Genomic DNA, 19554 nt, shown 5'->3' with positions numbered 1-19554 from the left:
GCTTAAAGTACGCAGTAAGTGTAGTGTCTCGGAATTCCGTAATCGCTTCTGCTATAATAGCACTGTCTTCACGAAAGTAAATATTTTGTAAATTTGGAAGGTGTACCGCAAGAGGTTTTACTGTGTGTGATTTTTCCTGCATTGGAAATTCAAAAAGTCTCCAACACGCTTCTGGTGCGCTTACATATGTACCTAGCATCTACAAAAGTCGTTATCTCATCAAAATTAATGCAGTTACTAACAGGTTGTTCAATGATCTGAATACTTGCACAATCATATCCTTTATAGATATATTTATGTAGGTACTTAACACTTTTGATTGAAGAACATATTTCAACACTGATGTGAGCGGCGTATTTTTTTGTTAAGTATTTATTATATGGTACGATCCATCGATTATCTAATTCAATTTGGTTTTGATTGACTCGAACTAAAACTTTGCTCCCGTCATCGCGGCGACGATACTGGGGATACCCATTGACATCTTGCAAAGTAACTTCTTGAAATAGTTTTGGATATTTTTTTGTGCATTCTCCAGATTCAGACATGCAAGGCGATGAAGGATTAAGTGGGCCACATGGACCATGCACCATACATTTTAAAACAATTTCATGAAGTTCAGGCTCAGTTTCTTTATTCGGAATTTCAGCACAAACAGCCAAGTCTATAATAGAAGCATCAATAATGGCATCTGCATCATGAAGAGCAACCAAAATATGTGCATGCGGTAGACCTCTTTTTTGAAATTCTATTACGTATAGAAAATATTTCACCCTTCCAAATACATGCTTTTTTGAAATATCATTTAAAAGATCTTTTAGTTTTTGCTTAAAAACTCGCGCTATTAACTCAGGACGCATTTGGGGTACTTGATACTGTTCAATGTTTTGAGTTATCTCAGGCCATTTTGGATTAGAGGTAAAAGTTATGAAAAGTGACGGCTTTCCATGTTTTCTAACAATAGCCATGGCATCTTGGTAATGCATATTCATATTGCGAGGTGAGCCTGGAAAACTGGAGGGCAGAACGACAATGCGACCAGGGCGTGCATTTTCTAGTTCTGCTTGACGCATAACATAATCGTGTAAGCCAGCATATGTTTCAACTCGAAGCTGATGTTGGTGATTACGCAAAAACGCCAACCTTGCACCCTCTATTCTAACGTACTGATCAACTAAATATTGTTGCCAAAGTTTACCTGAAGCATGAAGTAAGCTGAAACCTTCTCGAATCGCCATTCGATATCCAACGAATTGCAACTGTGTGACCCTGAACCTGCGACTTGTTCTGTATTCTTGCTCATGTAGTAGTGCTTCGTCGTATCCTGGCTCACCATAGGGAAATAAAAGAGGGTAAACCAAGGGATCGCATAATCTATGTAAAGTTGAAATCGTGGTGCAATACTGTGTTTCTGAGCTGTGAGAAAATACTCTTAAATCACGGCTTGCCGGTGGTTCAGCATCCTCAGTTGTGAAAACGGCTGCAATTTCTGAGCAGTTAGGCAAATTATAACGTCGATTCGCATGACTACTGAAGAAAACCATGCTAACTTTGTGCGGAACTCGATTTGCCTGTCGTGCCCTCTGTTCCTCCTCGCGTTCAACTTGTGCCATAAATTTATACTGACGGGCTAAGGGATTCACGGTTGATATCATCTCGTGTAGGCATTTCATCAAGGAACTATCGCAATTTGCATTCCTTTGTAGTCGAATGTCAGTGGCTTGGTCAGTATCAAGTATATAAAGCTGTGCGTATAATGAGTTTGAATCATTATTAGCATGAAGAGGACCCACTCGATGGTAAATTGATCCATGTATCCGAAAACAATAAGGGCGTCGTCCTGGTGGCTCTACAATTTTAGCTTCAAAAGATGCGAAAGCGAATGAGCTATTTATTTATTTGTCTTATATTCTCTAAGTAATGGGACCGGAAAGAGTTCAAATTATTTTCAAAAACCCTTTCCAAAAAATCAGGTACGCGAGGTATCGGTATCGGCACTTTCCCACCGTGGCAGCATGTAAGGAATTGATTTCTTCCCTATAAAAAATTTTTCTTTATCAAGTTTACCAAAGTTTTTCACATTTAAAATGTTTAGCATTGCAATGCAAACATATACTGGTTAAACCACCAAGCGTGCTATATTCTGCATTAAATGCTGGATCTAGAGCTTTTTTGTATGTACTTGTGCTTGCATGAATACGGACCTAAGAAACATGAAATCGTTTAAAACATATATTATATGAAGCGGAAGCAAAGAGATGTAAGTTTTCAAAAAAAAACCGATTTCAGCGCGCAACCACTTTGTTAAAACTCTATCTTATTTGAAGGATAGACATGTACTCTTTTCTAGTACGACACATCGCGTGCCAAATGCCAAAAGGGCGTTTACAGCAAGTAGATGGATCCATGCCAAAAGCGTATCAAATAAAAAACTAATTTGTCTCTCTCTCTTCATTTTTTAAAACTATTTAAAATTTTGAGTTTTGCAAAAAGGATCAAGTGGACACAAAATTTTTAAAAACATACATACGTTTATATATTGTAGATCAATTGTACCATATATGAACGAAAACAAAAGTGGATGCTTCTACCAATCATATCCAATACGTGACGTTTCAAACATTTATCACTTACTTACCTGCTCTATTCCTCCACTTAAAGTAGGAACTCTTCTACGAACTCTTCTTGGGCGTCCTCTAGGCATATTTTAAAATTAAATATGTATGTACATATGTACTTTTTTCTCAAAATAAATTATATTTTGCGTCTGCCCAAAACTCTTACTAACTTGTACTGTTACCGTTGTTTTAAGTGAACTGACAAATTTCAAGTAAATTGTCAATTTATATCACATCATGGCAATACCATCACAACAAAATTTTGAAAAAAATTCGCAGCAACCGTTGGGACTATGTTCATGAATACATATGTATTTATTAGTAAGGATAACAAAACAAAACAATTGTTGAGAATCCAGATGCATACAATGCTGTGCTCATTAGAAAGAGAGCTAAACAAAGCAAACGTACTCATGATGCAAAGAATAATGAGATGGCGCCCATCGTGGTCCCGTTACTTTGCGCTCAGCGAATTTGACAACTAGTTACGTGATTTTAGCTCCAGTATGGCCAGACTACCATTTTCGTAACTTGATTTAGCATTTTTTTTTGTTATTTTTATTATTTTTTGTCTCGGAGTTTTAGTTCTTTCTTCATGACATTTTTCTAGCTGTTCTAATTAAAATGTCATGTTTATAATTTTGTAAAATATACATTTTTTAATAATTATTTAAATAATTCACTCAGTTTTATTTAGCTTTACTTTTTTTAACATCTGGTGGCATTGCCCGCGATTGCCGGTATTGTTGGTGTTCTTCTGCTTTCGGCAGTCAAATCTCTCTCTCGCTACTGCAGTGTTGCCTAGCTTTGGATATAAAAACGCATTAAAATGCCCATTCAAAGAAAATAACCCAACAAATTTTTATTGAATCACTTAAAGAACTGTGTATGCGTGACAAATTGTCTTTAAAATATGCGTTTTTTTTTTTAATAAATGTGTTATGCTTATGTACAATTTAATTTATGAGTTTTTTTTGTTAATCGAAATTCTTTTGTTAAGGGAACGACTTTTTTGCTATATTTGAAGTTATGTAACTAGATAAGGTACTCTTTTTGTAAAAATGTCAGTATGGTTTCTTTAGTATTTTCTGGTATTTTGTTGCTTATTTTTACTATGAATACACCTCTTGATGCTCTATGTCTCACTAAGGATTGATGACCGGAAGAAACGATTACACCTCTATGGTTTCAATTCGCATTCAATAAATTCAAAGGCTTTTTAAAATGTGTAAAAAGGTTTTCAATCTTAAGAAGAGTTGAGAGAGGGGCATTTAATATTTTTGCATAGCCTTAAATGGAGCCAAAAATTAAATCTGCACTTTCAAATTATCAAATTATATAAGACTAAAAAAATTTTCATTAGCACTAAAATCTTCTCAGAGTGGCCTTTTTTAAACTTCTTTTGTATAATAATACCGTTTTTCTTCAACCTAAAGTCTCGGTAGCCTTAAATTGAAAACAAAAAGACACAAACACCAAACTTAAAAATTGTCGCATTTTCGGTATAAAAAAGCACTAAATTTATTGCGAAGAGCAAATGGTTGGCAATACCTCACAACTCTGCAAACGTGACGTCACGTACGCTCTGATGGGCGCAATCTTCTTTCTATCATTCTTGAAACGTACTCATATACATATGTGCGTATATTTGTGTGTCAACCCGCTTTGCATAGACATCGCTGTTATCAATATGAAAATTTTGATAACTTTACACGCAAATATTTCATGAACTAATTAACCAATTTTAATTTTTATAATTTTCCGGAAATATGCTCATCAAAAACTTTCTTTTGATATATATTTCATAGCTGTACGTGTTGTAGTTTAGTCAAAATAAGCGCCATGTTTTAAAATAATACTATAGATAAACATGCATATACATATACAATTTCGCGCAATTTTCAAAAAGAACAAATCTATATGAATGTAAAGATGCATACAAATCATATGGACATATCAAATACACGAATCTATTCCGTACGCAAGCAAATGTGCTTGAACTGCAATCTAGAGCGCGGAACGAACGACAAAGAGCACAATCGGCCCCCGCGTTCGGCAACGTTCGACATCTGGCTCTGTCCTACTTGAGTGAGCATATATATGTATGTATATGCGCATTTGTATATAAATTCACATACTTGTATTTGCATATGCCTTCTTCCTGTGTGCGTGGTAATGAACCATTTCTCTGTTGAGAATAGGACGATGATAGAAAAAGTAGGAAATGAAAGGGAGTGTTTCGAGTGTAAAGTGTCTTGAAAAAGGCAAATCGATGATGGTGCCTCTTAGTGTTGTTGACTTATTAACGTCTGATGCACAATCGAAATTGAACATATCTTTCATGAATTTGATAAATGTTTCGTCATTTTTCACGTTTGTGTAAATGTAACCTATTGACCTATTCCATTGCAATTCCATTTACCTCCTCCTCTATATCCATACAAAATATCTATCAAACAAATAAAATTAAAATTTTGTTTTGAAAATTGCAACCATTAGATCTGTATTTTCTTATGACGTTGTCACGTTAAACTATCGTCAGTAAACCGACTTTACAGACAACCTCTTTTTATTGAGGGTGGTACTGCCCAACTTGTAATCGAAATCAATCGTAACTTTGCGTCTACTGAAAGACATGTGCTGGAATTTACAAGAATTAAGAGGTAAGGAGTTATCATTACACCAAGTTTCCAATCTTCTTAAGTGTTTTTGAAGTCTTATGCAGTCAGTTACGTCCTCTATCCTACTGTAAATTTTCAGGTCATCTGTATGCATCAGACAACGTGATGTCTCAAAAACGTCTGGAATGTCATTAACAAATATTAAGAAAAATAGTGGCCCAAGATGGCTACCTTGAGGTACGCCTGAGGTAACTTTGATGACATCAGATTTTATGTTATTTATACGAACGATTATTTTTAGATTTGCGGTATAGTTTTTTATTGTTAAGATTAATGAGCCTAGAATTATACCAGGCCGGATTGGACTGATTTGTTGCAGGCACTATAGGAACAAACATATGAATTGCCACTTCCACTCTTCCTACGAAATAATGATAGATCTGTGATAGTTCGGGCTTGTTTAAGACAGATTCCCAATCTAGCAAATCTAATGACCGCGATATCTAATTGAAATTGGCTTTGTAGAAGTTATAATTTTTGGAATTATTAATAACAGATTTAATATAGTTTATATGTTTAAAGCGTACACATTATGTTTTGTGGCGTGTGGAGTTAGGAAGAGGTAGTAATGGCAAAAAGTGTCAAGTACCTCACTTTCACTCTCGCTTGATACTCCATATGGTACTAATTTCTTAGCATCAGCGTCGAAACACTAATTAACATTGGATTTCAACTTACCCTACTATCAAAATAATTATGTTTTGACCGCCTGTTAGGCTATCCAGTATTGTACAACAATTATTTACATGCTTTTTATATAATTCAATTGGGATTGAAGGCGGCATATATGTTACTTACACTAATGTATAATTCATTCGATTTTTCTAAATTAATTTCAATTATTATTTGTTCAATATCAAAATATCCCTTGTCGGAACACATATTTGGTGACAAAGTAGTTTGTGTACTAGGTAGTCTCGAACTTACAGCAACAAGTACGCCATCACCTTTAGAGATACCAGTAGTGCGGGAGCATCTGTCTTTACGAAATACATTATACAGTTGACAGTCAAATATTTCTGCAGTATTATGGCATTCAGAAAGCCATGTCTCTGTTAAAACTATGATTTCATAGACAAATGAAGAGACGAAAAACAACAAACGTAGCATTTTAGGTCTTATGCCGCCAACATTCTGACAATACAGTAGAAAATCTTTGATAAGTTATTAACAGTGTCGTATAGGGCGGCAGTAGCCTTGGTGGGAGAGGTATGGGAGGGAGCCAAGCTGAAGGTAGTGGCCAGAAGGGATCTACCTGTGCGTCCGCGAGCACGTGTCTGGCTCCCCTCCGAACCCTCTGCTTCGAAGGAGATGGAGGAAATCCTCCGCTACTGCAATCCTACACTGCCCACGCACAACTGGAGGGTGGTGAAGGTGGAGAAGACTGAGGGATCATATCGGCAAGCGCTGATTCTGCTGAATGCAGAGTCTCTCAGTCCTCTCGCTGGAGCAAAAGGGGTCATTAACTATGGCTTCGAGAAGGTAGTCCTTAAGGTCTACCAAACCGATGCCAGAGGAGATGCCCCTGCACATCCAGACGTGCTGGGAGACGTAATGCCCACAGTGGAGGAAGCTCCTGTGGACATGGAAGTGGAATCCGTCATGTCGGAGGGTGACAATGCTGATGACGTTCGCTCTTTACCGGGGTCCGTCATAAGCATCGGGTCGTTCCTTGACAGGGCGGAGGAGGAGAGGCTTCTGGCCTCTGAAAGCGAGGACGCCGTCCTTGGGGTGATGGAGAGGATCCTGGAGGATGATTATTCTTCAGATAAATCTTCAACACTCTAAGGCGGCGTCCGCCAACCTACTAATCCACCTTGAGCAAGGTGGAGCTGACATAGTCCTGATCCAGGAACCGTGGCTGAGCAGCAACGGCATTTCTGGGCTCAGGACGAAAAGCTACAATCTGGTGGCGTATAGCGGGACAGGTAAACCAAGATCCTGTATACTCATCAGAAAGGAACTTAACGCATTTATTTTGCCTAATTTCAGCAATGAAGACATTGTAACGGTGAGCCTGGAGGGCCCTTCTGGGAAACTATGGCTGATGTCAGTCTACATGGCACATGATGACGAGGTGGAGCCGCCTCCGGTGCTGCTAAGGAAAACCTTGGCCGAAGCAAAACGCAGGAAAATCGGCGTTATTATAGGCACTGACGCGAACTCCCATCACACCTGCTGGGGAAGTTCAGACATCAATGCAAGAGGTGAGTCACTTTTTGATTATAGTCTAAACGAGGACTTGTTTATTTGTAACAGGGGTAAAGACCCCACTTTCATTACCGCAGCCAGAGAGGAGGTGCTGGACCTCACTCTGGCTTCTTCTTTACTGATAAACCGAATCTCCGATTGGAAGGTGCTAAATGCTCACTCCTTCTCGGACCATAGGTACATTCAGTTCTCTCTCGCTGAAACCCGTCCAATAAGATCCCCCTACAGGAACCTGAGGAGGACGGACTGGGATGCATACAACAGAAATTTACAGAACCTACTCCCCAAAGCACCGGGAGGAAATCAAGATCTATCGGAAGAAGCGATCGACGAACTGGTGGAGACTTTCACCTCAGCTTGCAATAACGCCCGGCCTGGAAAGCAGTTCAACCTGCACTCGAGACCGGGGCTGGTTGATGGATAAGCGCCGCCTGTCTTGGGCCATTGGATCCTTTAGACCCTTCAAGTCGCCTGGTCCTGACGGCATCATTCCTGCAAAACTGCAAAAATCAGTGGAGGTATCATGCCGTTGGTTGAGCCCTATCTATGCGAGCTGCGTAGCCAGGGGCTATATACCGAGGTCATGGAGGGCCGTGAGGGTTGTCTTTATACCCAAGGCAGGCAAGTGCTCGCATGTCTCCCCTAAGGACTTCAGGCCAATCAGTCTCTCATCTTTTTTGCTAAAAACCCTTGAGAGACTGATTGACCTGCACATAAGAAGCGAAATTCCTCGGGGTCGGTGGTTGCATACCCAACATGCTTATTGCAAGGGTAGATCGGTGGAATCTGCCCTGCACACAATTGTGAAAGAGATTGAGGAGTCTCTTTCTCAGAAGGAGCTTGCGGTGGGCGCCTTCCTCGACATCGAGGGGGCTTTTAACAACGTCCTCCCGGAGGCAATCACCAGGTCTCTGGGTAAACTGGGGTTCGAAACCGACCTGATCAGATTTATCTATAAAAACTGTCGCGGCAGAATGGGGCGGCATCTCCATTCACCGGCAGGTGAGTAGGGGCACTCCGCAAGGTGGTGTTCTCTCGCCTTTCTTCTGGGTCGTTGTTGTAAATGACTTGCTGGAGGAGCTGGTGAAAGGGGGCTGCAGGGTGGTTGCCTACGCGGATGACGTCGCATTAATCGTCAGAGGAAAATTTGTGGATACTCTGTACAACCTGATGCAGGGATGTCTTAACGTAGTTGTTAGATGGGCAACGGACTGCGGCCTGTCGGTGAATCCTCTTAAGACGGAGCTCGTCTTATTTACGAGGAAACATAAAATACCCAGAGCTCAACTTCCCTCACTAGGGGGCACTCCGCTGATGCTTTCTGACAAGGTTAAGTACCTAGGTATTATCCTTGACAGCAAGCTTACATGGAAGCCCAATATTGAGGAAAGAGTGAGGAAAGCAACAATCGCCTTATATGGATGCAAGGGCGCAATTGGTAAAAGATGGGGCCTCTCGCCTAGAGTTGTTTTCTGGCTATACAATACTATTGTAAAGCCCATCTTGTTATATGGAGTCATAGTCTGGTGGAACTCACTAGAGAAGACGACATTGGTGAAGAAGCTGGAGAGAGTCCAGAGGTCGGCACTCATTGGAATCAGTGGGGCGCTTCGAACGACTCCTACTCTGGCGCTCAACGCAATGTTAAATGTGGTACCCGTAGACATCGCAGGCAGAATTGCCGCCTCGCGTACCGCAATCAGACTGAGGGGCTGGAGCTATAAGCTTAACCTCGCTTATGGGCACTCAAGCATTCTCAGAAACTTCGAGTTCATCCCTCTGTCAACGGATCAGTGTATACCCTCGTTTAGTCCAACCGGAACCTTCTCCACTCATATTCCGTCAAGGGAAGAGTGGAGGGAGGGCTACACTTGGGGACAGGGCCTGGTGAACTTGTTCACGGATGGATCGAAGTTGGAAGGAAAGGTTGGCGGAGGAGTCTTTTGCGAGGAGCTCCCCATCAGACTCAAATTCAGGCTACCGGACCCCTGCAGTGTGTTCCAGGCAGAGGTAGCCGCAATCAAGGAGGCAGCCGATTGGCTGCTCAAATGCGTATTAACGGTCAAGAAAGTAAATATTTACTCCGACAGCCAAGCGGCAATAAGGGCCCTCGGGTCTACGACGGTGCATTCGGAATTGGTCAAGGAATGCTTGACCTCGCTTTCGACTGCGTCCGAATTCTTTAACATCAGCCTCATCTGGGTTCCTGGTCACAGCGACATTGCTGGAAACTGTGAGGCGGATGAGCTGGCCAGACAAGGGACATGTGAGGTAATTTCCCCGCGAAGGGAGAGAATTGGGATCCCCCTGACTACCTGCGGTCTGCTCCTGGAAAGATGGGCATCGCCCAAACTCAGCGAGCGCTGGGCAATTACACAAACGTGTAAGGTCGCGAAATCCTTCTGGCCACGTGTGGACCGCAGGCGCTCGGGCGAGCTTCTGAGGCTGACAAAATATCAGCTCCCTAATCTCGTGGGTTTTCTCACAGGACACAATGCGCGAGGAATGCATGCTGTGAGACTTGGAATCACCTCGAGTCCTTTTTGCGCTGGATGTATGGAGGATGAGGTGGAATCATCTCAGCACCTTCTCCTTAGCTGCCCTGCTCTGGCGGGGCTAAGATCTAGGCATCTTGGCTCCTACTTCTTTGTCACGCCTGCAGATATAGCTGGCGCTGACATTAAAAATCTGATGAATTTCATCAGCAGCATAAAGCGGTTGACGCAAACATAGTCATGGTTCGTAATCCGCACGCTCCCAACTATCCCAGCACCACCTCTCCCCGCCCTCTCCCTGTATCCCATCGGTCTTTCTCTCCCGCCTCACCCCTCCATAATGGCATCACAAAGGACGAATCCTTCTTCGTCCAAGTGTGCCCTTTCCCTGGGCAACCATATCAACCTAACCTATTAACAGTGTCGGTACACGCTAAAGAGAAGCGTCGAATATCTTATTATAATTTTTTTCAGACACACCAAGCTTAAACGATACTCTCTTTAGTTTAGTTTAAGTTCGACGTCTTTTTTTACTAACATAGGTATAACATGAAAGGTCGCTGTTATCGATCGGCGCATGGTTGTATACATATTCAATTATGCTTTCAGCGGTCACTGTATTGTTGAAATATGTCAAATATACCCACTTCATAGCTACAATTACACCTAGTTCTCTGTTTGCACTGCAGCCAACAACAGTGTTTTTCGGTTAACGTTTTTTTTTTTTGTTCTTAGCACCAACGGTTATAAACATTTCATCATTAACCGACTGGTGCTGCGAATCACCAAGAGATAGTTTATCCGACGGAACTGCTTGACTGCTTTGTGATAGCAACGACGTAAGCTGCGCTGAAGAGTGCGTATTATATTTTTGCATTGCCACTGTTTTAGCTATTTTGGCATTAGGCGGAGCAGCGAGAGAGAGAGCTTATGTTAAACCTTAGCATTTCGTTCGATATTGACTGAAGAGTTGGCAGCGGGACATAAGAGGTAGATGGAGCAGAAGAGAAAGATGACGGTGTTGAGTTAGAAATAATAGAAAGACATCGCGATCGTAAAGTTTGTGATGAACGGCTTTTACTTCAAACTGTAGTTCTTCACCTTTTTATTTAAGTTTCTCTTGTCCCTTTGCAAAGAGCTAATTACAGCTATCATTTTCTCCTGTGCATATCTAAGAGATTTAAGTTCATCGAAAACAGCTTGCAGGTTGATTTCTTGCTTGTTGCACACCGCTGGTGGATTCGGTCTCTCGGGTACCGGAGTAGCTGGAAGCGATGAGACATTAGCTGTCTCAGAAATATTTGCATTAGAGGAGAAACTGAGCGAGGGGACAGTAGAACCGAATCACGACGCGCTTTTGCGCATTGCTTACAGCAATACTGCTTATTTGTTTTCAGCAGGTAATCAATGTCAGCTGGCAACAAATTTTCACAAGAGAGTTGAAAAAATTCACTACACTTAACACACTGAATTTGTTTGTTGGGCTGCCCACGGTCTACCTTTTGACCGCATATGGCATTGTGGATAAAAAAGTGTCCAACTAAAACTATAAGCTAAATTGAGTCACTGTCGCATGATCGATTACGTATATTACGGGGCATCGGAACATTGAAAGTAACGAAAAATACGCAAATGAACTGGCACACCACTGGGTGCGATCAAAAATACAGTTTCTTCAAAATTTCTTCGAATCGCGGAACTTAGATGGAGAGATTATACGACATACAAAATTAGCGGAACGTTATGGTCCATCTACAACCTGAAACAAACGTTAACATTGATAAACATGAAACTACGCGCCGCCTAGCGACTCACGTCAGTTAGGTATAACCGGCTGTTGGTCTGTAGGGGAACAAGCAGCCAAAATGGGCATCCCTCACAATACACACTGCCACAACTGTAAACAAACAACTAGAGAAAAAGGAAACGATTTTTCATTTCCTCTGTGAATGCCCTGACTTATGAAAGGAGAGAATGTGAACCCTGGGCAAACCGCTGTTCGAGATTAAATTTTAATAACCTAATAAGACCGCACACACTGGATATAGTCATGCTGTAAATAACCGTTAAACAAGCTAGTAGCGAGGATGTGTCAACAAAATGGTGCGGAAGCGCTAGTTGGATTCTGGATGAATCATCACTTTAACCAATCAACCTTCGTAAAGGCTAACAACAAGGTAAGGCAGATTCAATACCTCGGCGACCTAGTGGTATTGATTGTCCCCAGGTCGAGAGGTCCGAGCGGATAGTTTATATCAGATCAATGCACATCCAACAAGTTGATTAGTGGGAACCAAGTGCGATGAGACCTGCAAAAGAGCATGGAAGCGAAAAACGCTGGGATGATACCATCTACAACTCAAATGGCGATAGAAAGCCCCGTAGGTCATCTGAATATCACTAAAACACTGGAGAATACTGAGCAGTGGTTTTATTGGGTAAATTGCAGAGAATCAGTTGCAGAATAAATTCGAAATTTCAAGCTTGGAAGATTACAGCAATACATCGCAGCTTCACCAATTCGTACTTCAGTACGAGGCCAGAAGTGTACATTCTACCAAACCAAGAGGCTAAAACAGTGCTAAGGTTTTTGTTTAGAATTGCGTGGCTACCTATTGACTTGCATTCACATACATACATACATACATAATTGGCGCGAACACTTCTGTTAGGTGTTTGGCCGAGCTTCTCCTCCTATTTGTGGTGTGCGTCTTGATGTTGTTCCACAAATGGAGGGACCTACAGTTTCAAGCCGACTCCGAACGGCAGATATTTTTATGAGGAGCTTTTTCATGGCAGAAATACACTCGGAGGTTTGCCATTGCCTGCCGAGGGGCGACCGCTATTTGAAAAATGTTTTTATTAATTTTGCTTTCACCGAGATTCGAACCAACGACCTCTCTCTGAATTCCGAATGGTAATCACGCACCAACCCATTCGGCTACGGCGGCCGCCCATTCAGACTAAGGAAAAAACTTCGAGTTCGCAGTATTTAAAGAGAGGTTTTACTTGTTTGGAATTATGAAAACACGTACAACAACCTTGCACCCGCAATCGAATCGCAAGATAAGAGCACTTGTGGAAGGTAGTTGGAAAATACTAACGAAATTGGCACAATAACATCCAAATGTTCCTGTTGGTCTATCGCTCAGCTATACATGAAACTATTGGCCAATCGCCTACAAGGGCCCTCTTTGGAAACGACTTAAGACTTCCGGGTGATTTAGCGTTCGAAAAAGGTGCCGGTCCTGCAATGGACGAAGGTAAAGATTGGAAAACACTACAATACAATCTGTCAAAACAAATATCGAGAATTGTTCACTTACACATATGCCATTTTTGTTTTTTTTTTGCTGAAATGTTGGTACAACTGTACTCTATAGTGTCGTAGAGTTTGAGCCTGATCTGTCAATGATCTTATTTTTTGTATGTATTGAACAGGATTTTGTGTGCCGAATCGTTGCTCTATCAAAAATACAGGTCTACGAGTGGTATAAAGCGATCTGGTCGCCTATCAATGTCTTCAACGGATGAAAACGTCGACAAAGTCAAGTAAATGGTGCTGGAAAGTCATCATTTAAGTTTTAGAGATGTAGCTCGTGATCTTAGCGTGTCTCCCGAATCAATTCGCAACATTTTACATCACCAATTAGGCATGAAACGCGTGGCTGCTCCACTCGTTCCAAGATGGTTCAATTTCTTTAAAAAAATTCACCGGAAGAAGGTGGCTGAAGCCATGCTTGAGCCAGGAAATTCGGACCCAACGATTATCCAGCGCATCATAAAAGCTGATGAGACGGGGGTATATGAGTTCCAAATGGTTCCACGGTAAATAAAAAATATTATTTGGAAGTTATGCGACGTTTGAGAGAGAATGTGCGAAGGAAACGGGCCAACTTGTGGAAAGAAAACTCATGGATCTTGCACCATCTTACAAGGCTCATATTGTCAACACTTTTTTGACCAAAAACTCCGCAAATATCATCGAACAACCACCGGATTTACCCCCTGTGACTTTTTCTTTTTCCCAAAACTTAAATTGCCACTTCGCGGACGCTGCTTTGAGTCGATAGAGGCCATTGAGGATAATTCGCTGAAGGAGTTGAAGAAGATCTCTTCAAACGCATTCAAAAGCTTCTCTGATGACTGGACTAATCGTTGGCATATGTGTATTGCTTCGAGTGGAGCCTATTTTGAAGGTGACAAAATAAATTTTGATGATTAAACAATTATTGTGCGTTTTATTGAGCAATTCCCGTTACTTTTTTGACAGAATGTAAAATCTATATGATTAAGAAATGCTAAACGTGCATCAAAAGCAGCCCCTAGATCTTAGATTTCTTCAAGTGAGTAGAGTATATCATCCCCGATGTTATAAGAAGTAGGTTTTATATAAGTTATTTTTGAAAACGAGAGTTTAAAATATTTCGATAGTGTCTTACCAATTAACTAAACGGTTAACATTAGCTTGAAGTTTATGTACATCTGCCGATTGATAAATAAAACATAAACATAAGACGCAGAGAAAGGTACAGCTGAAGCACCATCAACGGAGACTATACAATACCTATTATATAAGTAAGATGGCATCAAATCTAGAAAAACTGAGTGAAAACCCAGATGTAGAAGTTTATCTTATAAAATTGTGTGCCGATACTTTATCGAAAGTCAGTATATATACAGTTACCCTGCCGAGAAAGCTGCAATGGAGTATTCAGCGAAAGCGGCTAAATTAGAAACTGTGGATCTAACTGTAACAAAACCATGCTGATATGGTGATAATATCCTTTTAATGCAAACACATCTTATCTGTGAGATTGGTTTGTAATTGCGGACGTAATTTTTTTACCAATTTTAAAAATTGAAGTAACAACTGTCATTTTCCATTCATCGATAAAGATACCAGAGGCTAACGATTTATTGAAAATTAATTAATAAATAGAGGAATTTATTTAAATAATTCGATTTTTTAAGTAAAGCTGATACATTGCAAAAACGTCCTTTCTATTGTCTATTTTAAACTTCTAAAAGAACTTGTTACGCTTTAGTCTTTTAAGCTCGCGCGTAAGCTTTGTACTGCCTTTTTTAATTAAAGGGATATTTATGCGACCGATCTCAACCAATTTAAACTTAAAAATAGAAAAACATGGCTCAACATCAGAATCAACAAACAACTCAGTTCAAGTAGCTCTAAAACGCCGTTTTGATACCATTATGAGACCTCCAACAGGTAGATATCTACAGCCAGCCAGAGCTGTTGATATAATGGCGAAGATTGATGGTAACGGGTGATTCTTTTGCTATTATCTTTTTAAACAGTTGGTTTAAACAGCTGACGCACGTTTCGTGTTTTGTTTCACTGTCAAACATCTTCAGTTTGGTCTATAAATTAACCATAACCTGCATAATTAAAAATATGTCGTATGAAACACTGACAATAAAATCATGTTTAGAGCTATCCTCAGACCATTCACCATTAATTATGACCTTACTTGGACCTATTGAAATAAAACCATTGGACTAATGCTTGTCAAATATTAGAACAAAAACTCAAAATAAATATATCACTGAAAACTCAAGATGAAATTGACTCCGCTATTGTATATTTCAATGATAGCGTAATACAAGCAGTTGCTTCCTCTACACCAACACCGAAAATGACAAATAAAGAAAATATCCCAACTTACATTAAAGAGAAAATCGACGAAAAAAGAAAGCTCCGCAAAACATGGCAAACCACCAGGCATCCAGCAGATAAAACCAAACAATAATTCGACAAATTAGCTAAAAGCACTACTTACAAAACACAAGGAGAGTAAACTTCGAAATTATATGGCAAACCTGGGAACAGCAGCATCTACAAATTACTCCTTATGGAAAGCAACAAAACACATCAATGGCGCTGTAATACATAAACCTCCCATCAAAACAGAAGCCGGCTCATTGGGCAAAAACAAGCAAAGAAAAAGCCGATACCCTTGCCAAACACTTCTTAGACACATTTACAAGTGAAATGGATAATGAAAACATTAACATTAAATCTGATAACATAATAAACCTTCCGCAAATCAAAACAAGAAAGATCACCGTAAGCGAAATTAAAAATCAAATAAGACAGCTAAACGATAAGAAAGCTCCAGGATATGATCTAATAAATGGAAAAATTTTAAAAGAGTTACCTAAAATAGCATTGCAGTTCATAAGACATATATTTAATTGCATGTTAGAGACTAAATACTTCTCAGGACTCTGGAAAATTGCTCAAATTACCGCCATACCCAAACCAGGAAAAGATGCCACCAAAACTGCCTCATATCGACCCATCAGCTTATTGCCAATACTTTCAAAGGTGTTAGAAAAAATATTGTTCGACCGATTAGAACCAATTTTGACAGCAAAAAAAGTGATACCAAGCCATCAATTCGGATTTAGACGGCAACACTCAACAGTCCAACAAATCCACAGGGTTGCTAATAAAATACTTAACGATATGAGTGACAAAAAATATTGTGTAGCTGAATACCTGGACATTGCAAAAGCCTTTGATAAAGTTTGGCATAAAGGACTTTTGCAACAACGAATCTTTCCACAAAGCTACTTTGAAATTTTGAAGAGCTACATAACTGATCGAAAATTTTATATAAGATATGAAGGCGAATATTCCGATATTCTACCAATAACAGCTGGAGTACCGCAGGGCAGGTCCTCTTTTATATTTAATATACACCGCAGATGTGCCAACTATGACAACAGATAATGCAATGATAGCAACGTTTGCGGATGATACTGTATTAATGGCATCAAACAATGACGAAAAACTAGCGTCCTTTACACTTCAAAAACTAATAAACAATACAGTAAATAGGTTTGATGAATGGGGTATAGAAGTTAATAAAGACAAAACTATACAAGTTATATATACAAAAAAAAAAAGACATCAAAATATAATCTTACCTTAAAAAACAACAAAATAAAAATCTGCCCAGCAGCAAAATATCTTGGAATAACTATTGACGAAAAACTAACATGGAAACAGCACATCATTAACAAAAGAAATCAAATTAAGAATAAGTACCGGCAATTAAGTTGGCTAATCGGACGAGCATCAAAACTATCACTTTATATTAAGGTGACTATATACAAAATAATTATTACTCCTATCTGGAAATACGGAATAGAAATATGGGGAACGGCTAAAAACACAAATCTTCAGCTCATACAGCGAACACAATCCAAAACATTACGAAATATAACAAATGCTGGTTGGTTTATTTCCAATGAAGCCATACATCGTGACTTAAACATAGACACCATCCAAGAAACAATTACAAAATGTGGCATTAAGCATATCCAGCTACTGTCAGTCCACCAAAACGAACAAATGCGTAAAATAGTACCGGCAGAAAATATCAAACGAAGATTAAAGCGACTCACACCGATTGATCTAACTATAAGATTTACAGTGTAATTACAAAACAAAAAAAAAACAAAAAAAAAAAAAATAATAATAATAATTATAACAGATTCTTCTTACATTGGTAAAAGAACATAAAAGACCCTAATTGTACAAAAATTACATATTGCTAATATATAACAGACTGTAATAAATAAAGGGGATATAAAAAAAAAAAAAAAATTCACCATGAATCGTCCTACAAACGAAAAACCGCTTGCAAATCATTGAATTTTATTATAATAGTGCGTGTTCTGTTAAGAAAGTTTATCGCGCGCTTCTTCCATTTAATGGTCCGTTTAATCGACCCACAGAAGCGGCTTTTCAAGCTATTGGGACTAAATTTAGAACCAAATTTACATTATTGGACATCAAACCACCAACACGCTTACGTAGAGTGCGAGCTGAAAAAATATCGCAGCTGTATCGGCCAGTGTTAATGATGACTATCAATTATCGATTCGTCGCCGTTCGCAGCAATTGGGCCTCTGTTACTCAACAACGTGGAAAATTTTGCGAAAAATTCGGCTTCAAAATACAGCTGGTGCAAGAATTGAAGCCGAGCAACCCACCGCAACGCAGAATTTTTGGTGAACGAGCTCTTGGAAAGTTGGCCGAAGATCCACTTTTTTATCGAAAAATTGTGTTCAGCGACAAAGCTCATTTTTGGATCAATGGGTAGGTAAATAAGCAGAATTGGTGATTTTGGAGTGAAGATCAGCCAGAAAAATTGCAAAAGCTACCAATGTATCCAGAAAAGGTCACTGTTTGGTGCGGTTTATGGGCTGGAGGTATCATTGGACCGTACTTGTTCAAAGATGCTGCGAATCGTAACGTTACTGTGAATGATGAGTGCTACCGTGAAATGATATCCAACTTTTTTTTGCCCAAAATGCAAGAGCTTGACTTGCATGACATGTGGTTTCAGCAAGACGGTGCCACACGCCACACAGCACGCGTAACAATGGCGTGTTGAGAGGCGAGTTCGGTGAACATTTTATTTGACGTTGGCCACCCAGATTGTGCGATATAACGCGTTTAGATTATTTTTTATGGGGCTATGTAAAACCTCATGTCTATTCAGACAAGCCTGCTTCAATTAACGCATTGGAAGACAACATTAAAGCATTTATATGTGAGATACCGGCCGAAACGTTGGAAAGAGTATGCCAAAATTGTACTAAGCGGTTGCAGCATTTGAAGCGCAGTCGCGGTCAACATTTGTATGAAATAATCTTCATACATTAAATTATATGGACTGTACTATCGATTTAAATAAAAATTTCATGCATTTTACGTGTGTTTTTTTGAAAAACTTTCCTATAGCTCTTAAAAAATCACCCTTCATTTAGGTTGGTGCGCTACCCCAGGCTGTCGAAGAAAGGAGCATCCAGTGACCTTAATCGTCTAGATTTACAGGTATACTAGTAGCAAATTCATAAAAAATTAATTTAAGTAATAAAGAAATATCATGCTTATCTGTAGGTGAAAATGGACTTAGACACTCCGAAATATTAAAATCGATATTTTCACTGACTAAAATGAGATCTAGAATTCTGTTGAGTTTGTTTTGAAAACAATTTATTTGCACAAAATTAAGACTTGAAATATTATCAACGTCATAGGAATCGATCTTAGAATTAGTTTTAATTTTTAGAAGACCCAGGTTAGATAATATTTAATATTTGGACGGTTCACATCACCAAATACACATAATTGACTATGGACCAGTGACGAAATATTGTTGGAGAGCATCGTACGAGCCGCAGAACTTAATCGCTCAGGCACAATATTTTATAAGAGCGTACAATTGTTGGCGTATGCCGATGATATCGATATCATCGGCCTTAACAACCGCGCTGTTAGTTCTGCCTTCTCCAAACTGGATAAAGAGGCAAAGCGAACGGGTGGTGGTGAACGAGGACAAAACGAAGTACCTCCTGTCTTCAAACAAACAGTCGGCGCACTCGCGTATCGGCACCCACGTCACTGTAGATAGTTATAATTTCGAGGTTGTAAAAGACTTCGTTTATTTAAGAACCAGCATTAACCCATTAAATCCCAACCTTATATAAAACAATTATTTTTTAAATGCG

Source organism: Anastrepha ludens, chromosome X, assembly GCF_028408465.1.
Source record: "Anastrepha ludens isolate Willacy chromosome X, idAnaLude1.1, whole genome shotgun sequence".
Lineage (NCBI taxonomy): Eukaryota > Metazoa > Arthropoda > Insecta > Diptera > Tephritidae > Anastrepha > Anastrepha ludens.
This window is presented reverse-complemented; position numbering follows the sequence as displayed.